Raw genomic sequence first — 13,107 nt, 5'->3', positions numbered from 1 at the left:
TGATGCTCAGCTTTGACCTTAGAACACGTCAAACATTCTCCTACGTATTTAGCAACATCGGCTTTCATACCTGGCCACCAAAAATGTTTCTTGAGATCCTTGTACATCTTTCCCGTTCCAGGATGTATTGAGTATCTGGTTTTATGAGCTTCTCTAAGTACCATTTCTCTCATATCTCCAAATTTTGGTACCCAAATCCTTTCAGCCCTATACCGGGTTCCGTCTTCCCGAATATTAAGATGCTTCTCCGATTCTTTGGGTATTTCATCCTTTAAATTTCCCTCTTTTAAAACTCCTTGTTGCGCCTCCTTTATTTGAGTAGTAAGGTTATTATGAATCATTATATTCATAGATTTTACTCGAATGGGTTCTCTGTCCTTCCTGCTCAAGGCATCGGCTACCACATTTGCCTTCCCTGGGTGGTAACGAATCTCAAAGTCGTAATCATTCAATAATTCAATCCACCTACGCTGCCTCATATTCAGTTGTTTCTGATTAAATATGTGTTGAAGACTTTTGTGGTCGGTATATATAATACTTTTGACCCCATATAAGTAGTGCCTCCAAGTCTTTAATGCAAAAAAAACCGCGCCTAATTCCAAATCATGCGTCGTATAATTTTGTTCGTGAATCTTCAATTGTCTAGACGCATAAGCAATCACTTTCGTTCGTTGCATTAATACACAACCGAGACCTTGCTTTGATGCGTCACAATAAATCACAAAATCATCATTCCCTTCAGGCAATGACAATATAGGTGCCGTAGTTAGCTTTTTCTTCAATAACTGAAACGCTTTCTCTTGTTCATCATTCCATTCAAATTTCTTCCCTTTATGCGTTAATGCAGTCAAGGGTTTTGCTATTTTGGAAAAGTCTTGGATGAACCTTCTGTAGTAACCAGCTAGTCCTAAAAACTGGCGTATGTATTTCGGAGTTTTCGGGGTTTCCCACTTTTTAACAGTTTCTATCTTTGCCGGATCCACCTTAATACCTTCTTTGTTCACTATGTGACCGAGGAATTGAACTTCTTCCAACCAAAATGCACACTTTGAAAACTTAGCGTACAATTCTTCCTTCCTCAATACTTCTAACACCTTTCTCAAATGTTCACCGTGTTCTTGGTCATTCTTTGAGTAAATAAGTATGTCATCAATGAAAACAATGACAAACTTGTCAAGGTATGGTCCACACACTCGGTTCATAAGGTCCATGAACACAGCTGGTGCATTAGTTAAACCAAACGGCATGACCATAAACTCGTAATGACCGTAACGTGTTCTGAAAGCAGTCTTTGGAATATCATCTTCTTTCACCCGCATTTGATGATACCCGAAACGTAAGTCAATCTTTGAATAAACAGACGAGCCTTGTAGTTGATAAAATAAGTCGTCGATTCTCGGTAGTGGGTAGCGGTTCTTGATGGTAAGTTTGTTCAACTCTCGGTAGTCGATACATAACCTGAATGTACCATCTTTCTTCTTGACAAACAAAACAGGAGCTCCCCACGGTGATGTGCTTGGTCGAATGAAACCACGCTCTAAAAGTTCTTGTAATTGGCTTTGCAGTTCTTTCATCTCACTGGGTGCGAGTCTGTAAGGAGCACGAGCTATTGGTGCAGCTCCTGGTACAATATCTATTTGAAATTCAACGGATCGATGTGGGGGTAATCCCGGTAATTCTTTCGGAAATACATCGGGAAATTCTTTTGCGACGGGAACATCATTGATGCTCTTTTCTTCAGTTTGTACTTTCTCGATGTGTGCTAGAACAGCATAGCAACCTTTTCTTATTAGTTTTTGTGCCTTCAAATTACTAATAAGATGTAGCTTCGTGTTGACCTTTTCTCCGTACACCATTAAGGGTTTTCCTTTTTCTCGTATAATGCGAATTGCATTTTTGTAACAAACAATCTCTGCTTTCACTTCTTTCAACCAGTCCATACCGATTATCACATCAAAACTCCCTAACTCTACTGGTATCAAATCAATCTTAAATGTTTCGCTAACCAGTTTAATTTCTCGATTCCGACATATATTATCTGCTGAAATTAATTTACCATTTGCTAATTCAAGTAAAAATTTACTATCCAAAGGCGTCAATGGACAACTTAATTTAGCACAAAAATCTCTACTCATATAGCTTCTATCCGCACCCGAATCAAATAAAACGTAAGCAGATTTATTGTCAATAAGAAATGTATCCGTAACAAGCTCCGGGTCTTCCTGTGCCTCTGCCGCATTAATATTGAAAACTCTTCCGCGGCCTTGTCCATTCGTGTTCTCCTGGTTCGGGCAATTTCTAATAATGTGGCCCGGTTTTCCATATTTATAACAAACTACATTGGCATAACTTGCTCCGACACTACTTGTTCCACCATTACTCGTTCCGACACCATTTGTTCCTTTCGTTCTATTAACCCCTGGTCCGTAGACCTCACATTTCGCCGCGCTATGACCATTTCTTTTACACTTGTTGCAAAATTTGGTGCAGAACCCCGAGTGATACTTTTCACACCTTTGGCATAGCTGCTTCTGATTATTGTTGTTGTTGTTGCGGTTATTATTGTTGTTGGGATGATTGTTGTAGTTGCTGTTGTTGTTGTTGTTGGGCCGTTTGTTGTAGTTGCGATTGATGTTGCGATTGTTGGGATAGTTGTTGCGGTTATTGTTGTAATTGCTGTTGTTGTTGTATTGGTGATTCTTATCACCGTTTTCCTCCCACTTTCTTTTGACTTGCTTCACATTGGCCTCTTCAACAGTCTGTTCTTTAATTCTTTCTTCATTCTGGTTCACTAGTTTGTGAGCCATTCTACATGCCTGTTGTATGGAAGCGGGCTCGTGTGAACTTATATCTTCTTGGATTCTTTCCGATAATCCTTTCACAAACGCGTCGATCTTCTCTTCCTCATCTTCGAATGCTCCCGAACACAATAGGCACAATTCTGTGAATCATCTTTCGTACGTGGTAATATCAAATCCTTGGGTTCGTAACCCTCTAAGTTATGTCTTGAGCTTATTGACCTCGGTTCTGGGACGGTACTTCTCGTTCATCAAGTGCTTGAATGCTGACCATGGTAATGCGTACGCATCGTCTTGTCTCACTTGCTCTAGATAGGTATTCCACCATGTTAACGCAGAACCTGTGAAGGTATGCGTAGCGTACTTCACTTTGTCCTCTTCAATACACTTACTTATGGCAAATACCGATTTGACCTTCTCGGTCCACCGTTTCAATCCTATCGGTCCTTCGGTTCCATCAAATTCCAAAGGTTTGCAGGCAGTGAATTCTTTGTAGGTGCATCCTACACAATTTCCTGTACTGCTAGATCCAAGGTTATTGTTGGTATGTAGCGCAGCCTGTACTGCGGCTATGTTTGAAGCTAGAAAAGTACGGAATTCCTCTTCATTCATATTCACGGTGTGTCGAGTAGTCGGTGCCATTTCCTTCAAAATAGTCAAATAGAACAAGTTAATCATACAGAATATTAAGAGTAGTTAATAGTATTTCGTAGCATAATATGAACTCATTTATAAAAGCTGTTTCTTCATATTAGCGTTTTATAAGTTTAAATTCGGGTAGTACCTACCCATTAAGTTCATACTTAGTAGCTAATATACAATTCAACTACTACAATTCTATATGAAAAACTGATTATAATAATATTTCGCGTTTAAACTTTTACACAATATTTTACAAACTTACAATACCGCTTTTTTTACATATAGCATGAAATATATCACATAATAAATTTGATACAAGATGGTTGTGAAGATAATTCTAGCTAGTACACAAGTCGTTCAGCAAAGGCAATAAAGACACGTAATTCATACGTCCAGAAACAAGTCATGCATTCTGGTTTTACTAGGATTACTTCCCATCCTTGGTCTTGTGGAACATAACCGTATGGCCGTTGATAAGACAGCGTGTTGTAACGTCGTCAAAGGGACGAGGGTTACGTAATGTCCAACAGTCCCGTAACAATCTAAAAACCTAATTTCTTACCCCAATTACCGACTCCGTCACTTGTGGGAACGTTTTGTTTAATAGTTGTAGCCCGATGTTCTTGTTCTCACTTTGGTGAGAAGCGAACATTACTAATCCGTAAGCATAACATGCTTCTTTATGTTGCATGTTAGCCGCTTTTTCTAAATCACGAAGTCTAATATTCGGATATATTGAGTCAAAATAATTTCTTAACCCATTGCGTAAAATAGCATTTAGGTTCCCCGCAATATATGCGTCAAAGTAAACACATCGTAACTTATGGATTTCCCAATGTGATATCCCCCATCTTTCGAACGAAAGCCTTTTATAAACCAAGGCATTCTTGGAATGTTCTTCGAATGTCTTACAAACTGATCTCGCCTTAAATAGTTGTGCCGAAGAATTCTGACCGACTCTAGACAAGATTTCATCAATCATGTCTCCGGGTAGGTCTCTTAAAATATTGGGTTGTCTATCCATTTTGTGTTTTTATACTGTAAAATAGACAAGAGTTAGATTCATAAAAAAATACTTATTAATACAAGCAATTTTTACATATATCATAAAGCATAAGCACACTATATTACATATATTACACCACACGAATACAACTATCTTATTCCGACTCGCTTGTTTCTTCTTCTTCGGTTTTGGTTCGTTTTGCCAAGTTTCTAGGGATATATGATGTTCCCCTAATACGAGCCTCGTTTTCCACATTGGTTTAGAAAAACCTGGTGGTTTAGAGGTTCCCGGGTCATTGTTACAACTTAAGGACTTCGGGAGTTGACGATACATATAAAGTTCATCGGGGTTGGAATTAGATTTCTCTATTTTTATGCCCTTTTCCTTATTATTTTCTTTTGCCTTTTTAAATTCAGTTGGGGTAATTTCAATAACAACATCGGAATTCTCGTCGGAATCCGATTCATCGGAGAATTGGTAATCCTCCCAATATTTTGCTTCCTTGGCGGAAACACCATTGACCATAATTAACCTTGGTCGGTTGGTTGAGGATTTTTTTTTACTTAACCGTTTTATTATTTCCCCCACCGGTTCTATTTCTTCATCCGGTTCCGATTCTTCTTCCGGTTCCGACTCTTCTTCCGGTTCCTCTTCGGGAACTTGTGAATCTGTCCACGAATCATTCCAATTTACATTTGACTCTTCATTATTATTAGGTGAGTCAATGGGACTTGTTCTAGAGGTAGACATCTATCACATAATATCAAACGCGTTAAGAGATTAATATATCACATAATATTCACATGTTAAAAATACATAGTTTCCAACAAAATTTGTTAAGCAATCATTTTTCAAGTAAACACGGTCGAAGTCCAGACTCACTAATGCATCCTAACAAACTCGATAAGACACACTAATGCAAAATTCTGGTTCTCTAAGACCAACGCTCGGATACCAACTGAAATGTCCCGTTCTTATTGATTAAAAACGTTCCATATTAATTGATTTCGTTGCGAGGTTTTGACCTCTATATGAGACGTTTTTCAAAGACTGCATTCATTTTTAAAACAAACCATAACCTTTATTTCATCAATAAAGGTTTAAAAAGCTTTACGTAGATTATCAAATAATGATAATCTAAAATATCCTATTTACACACGACCATTACATAATGGTTTACAATACAAATATGTTACAACAAAATAAGTTTCTTGAATGCAGTTTTTACACAATATCATACAAGCATGGACTCCAAATCTTGTCCTTATTTAAGTATGCGACATCGGAAGCTCTTAATAATCACCTGAGAATAAACATGCTTAAAACGTCAAAAAATGTTGGTGAGTTATAGGTTTAATCTATATATATCAAATCATAATAATAGACCACAAGATTTCATATTTCAATACACATCCCATACATAGAGATAAAAATCATTCATATGGTGAACACCTAGTAACCGGCATTAACAAGATGCATATATAAGAATATCCCCATCATTCCTGGACACCCTTCGGATATGATATAAATTTCAAAGTACTAAAGCATCCGGTACTTTGGATGGGGTTTGTTAGGCCCAATAGATCTATCTTTAGGATTCGCGTCAATTAGGGTGTCTGTTCCCTAATTCTTAGATTACCAGACTTAATAAAAAGGGGCATATTCGATTTCGATAATTCAACCATAGAATGTAGTTTCACGTACTTGTGTCTATTTTGTAAATCATTTATAAAACCTGCATGTATTCTCATCCCAAAAATATTAGATTTTAAAAGTGGGACTATAACTCACTTTCACAGATTTTTACTTCGTCGGGAAGTAAGACTTGGCCACTGGTTGATTCACGAACCTATAACAATATATACATATATATCAAAGTATGTTCAAAATATATTTACAATACTTTTAATACATTTTGATGTTTTAAGTTTATTAAGTCAGCTGTCCTCGTTAGTAACCTACAACTAGTTGTCCACAGTTAGATGTACATAAATAAATTGATAAATATTATCTTGAATCAATCCACGACCCAGTGTATACGTATCTCAGTATTGATCACAACTCAAACTATATATATATTTTGGAATCAACCTCAACCCTGTATAGCTAACTCCAACATTCACATATAAAGTGTCTATGGTTGTTCCGCAATATATATATATATAGATGGGTCGACATGATAGGTTGAAACATTGTATACGTGTCTATGGTATCTCAAGATTACATAATATACAATATAAGTTGATTAGGTTATGGTTGGAATAGATTTATTACTAACTTTCACGTAGGTAAAATGAGTAGTTTTTATCAATCTTGTTTTACTCGCCATTTCTTCGTTTCTAATCCGTTTTGAGTGATTCCAGTGGCCACGGTTTCGTATTGAACTTAACTTTATGAATCTAAATAGAAAAAGTATAAGTTTTTATTCGAAAATATAAGTTACAAGTCATTTTTGAAAGAGGTAGTCATTTCCGTCGAAAGAACGACATCGTGATGACCATTTTGAAAAACATACTTTCACTTTGAGTTTAACCATGATTTTAGGATATAGTTTCATGTTCATAAGAAAAATCATTTTTCCAGAAGTATAGCTTTTAAATCAAAGTTCTTCTTAGCTTTTAATTATCCCAACCAAAACAGCCCCCGGTTTTACTACGACGGCGTATATCCAGTTTTATGGTGTTTATCGTGTTTCCGGGTTTTAAATCATTAAGTTAGCATATCATATAGATATAGAACATGTGTTTAGTTGATTTTAAAAGTCTAGTTAGAAGGATTAACTTTATTTGCGAACAAGTTTAGAATTAACTAAACTATGTTCTAGTGATTACAAGTTTATAACGTTGAATAAGACAGCTTTTTATGTATGAATCGAATGATGTTATGAACATCATTACTACCTCAAGTTCCCTGGATAAACCTACTGGAAATGAGAAAAATGGATCTAGCTTTAAAGGATCCTTGGATGGCTTGAAAGTTCTTGAAGCAGAATCATGACACAAAAATAATTTCAAGTAAGATTTCCACTCGAAATAAGATTGTTATAGTTATAGAAATTGAATTAAAGTTTAAATATGATTATTACCTTGTATTAGAAAGATAACCTACTGTAAGTAACAAAGGTTTCTTGATCTTGGATGATTACTTGGAATGGATTTAGAAAACTTGGAAGTAAACTTGCAATCTTGGAAGTATTCTTGATTTTATGAAACTAGAACTTTTGGAATTTATGAAGAACACTTAGAACTTGAAGATAGAACTTGAGAGAGATCAATTAGATGAAGAAAATTGAAGAATGAAAGTGTTTGTAGGTGTTTTTGGTCGTTGGTGTATGGATTAGATATAAAGGATATGTAATTTTGTTTTCATGTAAATAAGTCATGAATGATTACTCATATTTTTGTAATTTTATCAGATATTTCATGCTAGTTGCCAAATGATGGTTCCTACATGTGTTAGGTGACTCACATGGGCTACTAAGAGCTGATCATTGGAGTGTATATACCAATAGTACATACATCTAAAAGCTGTGTATTGTACGAGTACGAATACGGGTGCATACGAGTAGAATTGTTGATGAAACTGAACGAGGATGTAATTGTAAGCATTTTTGTTAAGTAGAAGTATTTTGATAAGTGTCTTGAAGTCTTTCAAAAGTGTATGAATACATATTAAAACACTATATGTATATACATTTTAACTGAGTCGTTAAGTCATCGTTAGTCGTTACATGTAAGTGTTGTTTTGAAACCTCTAGGTTAACGATCTTGTTAAATGTTGTTGACCCAATGTTTATAATATCAAATGAGATTTTAAATTATTATATTATCATGATATTATCATGTATGAATATCTCTTAATATGATATATATACATTAAATGTCTTTACAACGATAATCGTTACATATATGTCTCGTTTAAAAATCATTAAGTTAGTAGTCTTGTTTTTACATATGTAGTTCATTGTTAATATACTTAATGATATGTTTACTTATCATAGTATCATGTTAAATATATATATATATATATATCCATATATATGTCATCATATAGTTTTTACAAGTTTTAACGTTCGTGAATCACCGGTCAACTTGGGTGGTCAATTGTCTATATGAAACATATTTCAATTAATCAAGTCTTAACAAGTTTGATTGCTTAACATGTTGGAAACACTTAATCATGTAAATAACAATTTCATTTAATATATATATAAACATGGAAAAGTTCGGGTCACTACAAAATAGACACAAGTAATCGAAACTACATTATATGGTTGAATGATCGAAGCCGAATATGCCCCTTTTTACTTGGTAACCTAAGAATTAGTAAACCAGTCTACTAATTGACGCGAATCCTAAAGATAGATCTATTGGGCCTAACGAACCCCATTCAAAGTACCGGATGCTTTAGTACTTTGATGTTGTTTTATCATGTCCGAAAGATTTCCCGGAATGATAGGGGATATTATTATATGCATCTTGTTAATGTCGGTTACCAGGTGTTCAATCCATATGAATGATATTTTTGTCTCTATGCATGGGACGTATATTTATGAGAACTGAAAATGAAAATCTTGTGGTCTATTAAAATGATGGAAATGATTATTTATGTTAAACTAATGAACTCACCAACCTTTCGGTTGACACTTGAAAGCATGTTTATTCTCAGGTATTAAAGGAATCTTCCGCTGTGCATTTGCTCATTTTAGAGATATTACTTGGAGTCATTAATGACACATTTCAAAAGACGTTGCATTCGAGTCATTGAATTCATCAAAATTATTATTAAGTCAATTATAGTTGGATATATTCTGAAATGGTATGCATGCCGTCAACTGTCGATGTAAAGAAAGTTTGTCTTTTAAAATACGAATGCAATGTTTGTAAAATGTATCATATAGAGGTCAAGTACCTCGCGATGTAACCAAATGTAATGTATTCGTCCAGATGGATTAGGACGGGTCGCTTCAAAATTAATCATGTAAGCACTAAATCAGTGAATTAAAACTCTATTAGGCCATATAAACAAAAAAACCCCAAAATTGGGATAAACCCTAGAATTTCAAAGTGTAAATCGATGTAACTAAGCATGCAAAACATGTTAACAAACGTCAAAGTAGCAAGGATTCATCAACAATTTAACCACAAACATCATCAATCAATCATAATCAACAAAATTAGCATAGTAAGAAAACCTAGCAAAATCACATGAATAATGATGAATTAATGAGTGTAGGCACTAAATTCTTACTTTTCCCATGTTAATTGTTGAAAAGAAGCAAGATTTCTTGAAGAAATTTGAGTATTTTTTATGTAAATTTTTGTGGTGTAGGTTTCTTGGCCATTTAAGAGAGAGAAAAGGATGTGGGTGTGTGTAAAAGTGGGGTTTAAGTGGCTGGAAATCGTCTATAAACATGCCTAGGAGTGCCGCTCCTTAAACAAGAGCGTCGCTCCTTGGCCTGGACAAGGTAATCACTATTTTTTGACCATTTTCACCCACACTTAGCCATATTTTTGGTATTTTTCAGATTTTCCCATATGCATGCAATCAAAATATCATACAAAACACTGTAACAAAGCAATATCATACAATCTAAATGAAATGCGATGAAATGAACACTATATACACGTTGTGATCATTTTTTTTATCTCAGGTCTATCACATGACCCGTTTCCAACATAAATCAACTAATCCCGGGGTGGTGGATTCCCTCCTCTTTGGAACTTAGGGAATCCTTTCTTGATGAACCACACCCGATCATAGACAATAACCAAGCATTGAAAGACTTGGACTCAATGATTAATTATTTCATTTTTCCTTCTCTTTCTAATAAATATTGACACCAACTGGTGTCTCAAGTACTCGTCCATTTTGGGGTCACATCTTTGGATTCTCGCATACAATTTTCTCACTAACATATCAATGAGTGCAATTTCTTTCTTGGATCCATTTTGGGTCGGTTTTACCACCTCGCCCCCACACTTAGTTGGCTCACCAACTTGAGTAGTGTCATTAGTGCTTAGAGCACTAGCCACTGAATTGGGTGTGGGTTTAGTCTTTTGAGGTAAAACGGTGCATTGGCTTTGAAAGCTCATGCTTTTTCCCCTATCCCTTAAAGTCAAATTTTTGATTCTTAGGTCAAACAAGGAACTCGCGGTTTCCAAAAATGGTCTACCCAACACAAGGGGCACCACCGGGTCCTCTTTGATATCCACAATCACAAAATTGGTCGGAAATTCCATGGCCCCAATTTTAATAATTAAGTCCTCGGCAATACCCAAAGGTTTACTTTCAAATTGGTCAATGAACTTGACCCCCATTTTAGTCGATTTTAGGTCACCGAGGCCTAGCTTTGTGTACAAGGAGTAAGGCATGAAATTTATGCTTGCTCCCGAGTCGGCTAAAGAATTTAGCATTTCTGACTCTTCCACTTGACAAGGGATGATGAAGGGCCCGGGATCACCTAATTTGGGTAGCAAGTCCCGGTTTCTTAAAATGCCATAACACTCCCTTTTTGGGAAAGCGATGGAAGCTTGCTCGAATTCACCCTTTTTGGCCATGAGTGTCTTTAAGAATTTCCCATAATTGGGCATATTCACGAGCACCTCAACCAACGGGACATTAACACAAATATTTTCATTTTCCCCTTCGGGAGACTTATAAACCACCTCCTTAGTATGTTGTTTCGGAAGTAGAGCTCGTGGAAATGGAACCGGTGGCATGTATGCCTTCAAACTTGGTGTAGCCTCCACCTCAACCCTGTTCTCTTGCTCATCAATCCTCAACCCATCATCAACTTTAACCCCTTCAACATTCTTCATTTCAACCACTTGGTCTACCTTGGTCAATGCCATGCCATCTTCAACCCTTTAAACCTTAGCACTTTCCACCTCATTTTCAACCCAATCTTTTGGTGACTCGGTTGTCTCCATCATCATCATATCCTCCACATGGTATGGAGTATAATCCGCAACACTGGACCAATCGAAAAACTTAAAGAGACTAAAATCCGTTGAGATGGTGTTCATTACCCCGTCTACATACAACTCATCACCCATATAATTGTTCTCTTCATTGCACTCCTCATACCCAAAAGTGAAAGTGGAAAAAAACTCGTTGTGATATTCCTCTTCAACGGTAGAGATCATATTCAACTGAGAGTAACTTCAATATTGGGGATTTTTGTCTTTTTGTGTAGGATGAGACGAGCTTGCTTGGTTTTGTTGGGATGAATTACTAGTGTTGACTTTGGTGTTTGCGGGTAAAGTACCCGGTGCCCTCTCGGATAAAAGTGAAGCCATACGACCCACTTCACGTTTTAGGTTTTGGATGGTAGCTTGTTGATTTCTCATTTGTTGTTTTACCAAATTGACTTCTTGCTTCATCAAGTTTTCATTGGTTTCGGATCTTTTATTGAAACTAGCCAAGAGATCCTCAAGGAGTGGTTTAGACTAGGTTGGTTATTGATTTTGTGGTTGGAATTGATTATTTTGTTGGCAATTTTGTTGGTTGGGCTGTTGGAAATTTTGATAGTTTTGGTTATTAGGGTTTTGGTAGGATTATTGGTTTTTTTGGTAGTTGGAGTTGCGATTGTTGTTGTTGAAGCCCGGTGGTCAGGAATTTTGATAGGTAACTTTCTTTTGGTTTCCTTGATAGTTGTTGTTGTACCCCGAAGTATTGTTCCTTTGAAAGTTTTGGTTACCACCTTGATAATTTTGGTTATCTTGGTAGTTTACATCACCCTTCTTCACATAACCCAAATAGTTTACTTTGGCTTCCGTCATCATGGGCACATCATCCAAATTCACTTGATTCACTTGACGACAATCTTTAGTAAGGTGAGGACCATTGCACCTTTCACACCCTACTTGAATGGCAACAATCGTTTGTTGCAATTTCTTAATTTTCTTGTCAAAGGTTTGAAATTGATTGGCTAAAGATTCTAAAGTGACCCCCCATGCTCTTCACAATCAACATTTGCAACACTTCTTCTTGGAGTATCTCGAGCCGACGGATTCCATTCAAAGGTATGAATGGCCATATCTTCCAATAATCTTTCTGCTTGGTTGGTGTTTTATACATGAACACACCTCCCACACTTGAATCAAGAATGGCTCGGGTTTGTTCGTTGATTCCCCGGTAGAGCACATTTATGTGATCCTTCTTGCTCAACCCGTGTTGAGGACAAGCCCTTAACAATTTCTTCAACCTCTCCCAAGCATCATTTAGAGATTCACCATGCTTTTGACTAAACGTATTGATCTCCATTTTCATACGTTCCACCTTAGTTGGTGGATAGAAACGGTGAAGAAACTTCTCACTTAGATCTTGAAATGTAGTTATGGAACCAGATGGAAAATTCTTGAGCCAATCTTTTGCATCTCCCGTAACGGAAAAGGGAAATGCTCCAACTTGGGGCCGTGATTTGAGGCCTAGTAATAGATGGTGCAAGGAATGGTGGTGCACCAAGTCTAGCACTACACATAGAAACATCATTAGGATCTTGAACCGGTGGTTGTATTTGTGGTTCGGGACCACCATCCTGTGGATTAGGACCGTGCCCATCCATATCGGGAAAACTCAAAGGTAAAGCTTCAAAATTCTTTCTTATTACCCTTTCCTCCTTTGCTCGATAATAACCGTGAATAGATTTTTCAGGCT

General features: G+C 36.5%; 1 non-coding gene across 1 annotated transcript; it reads left to right on the top strand.

Moving 5' to 3' along the window:
- Positions 1 to 12,616: 12,616 nt before the first annotated feature.
- LOC139887169 (small nucleolar RNA R71) lies at positions 12,617 to 12,725 on the top strand. The gene has a single exon (XR_011773010.1). It is a non-coding gene; the product is annotated as a small nucleolar RNA R71 (small nucleolar RNA).
- Positions 12,726 to 13,107: the final 382 nt, after the last annotated feature.

Source organism: Rutidosis leptorrhynchoides, chromosome 1 (assembly GCF_046630445.1).
Source record: "Rutidosis leptorrhynchoides isolate AG116_Rl617_1_P2 chromosome 1, CSIRO_AGI_Rlap_v1, whole genome shotgun sequence".
Classification (NCBI taxonomy): Eukaryota; Viridiplantae; Streptophyta; class Magnoliopsida; order Asterales; family Asteraceae; genus Rutidosis; species Rutidosis leptorrhynchoides.
Note: the sequence above shows the minus strand (reverse complement) of the source record. Positions and strands in the feature narration are given on the sequence as shown.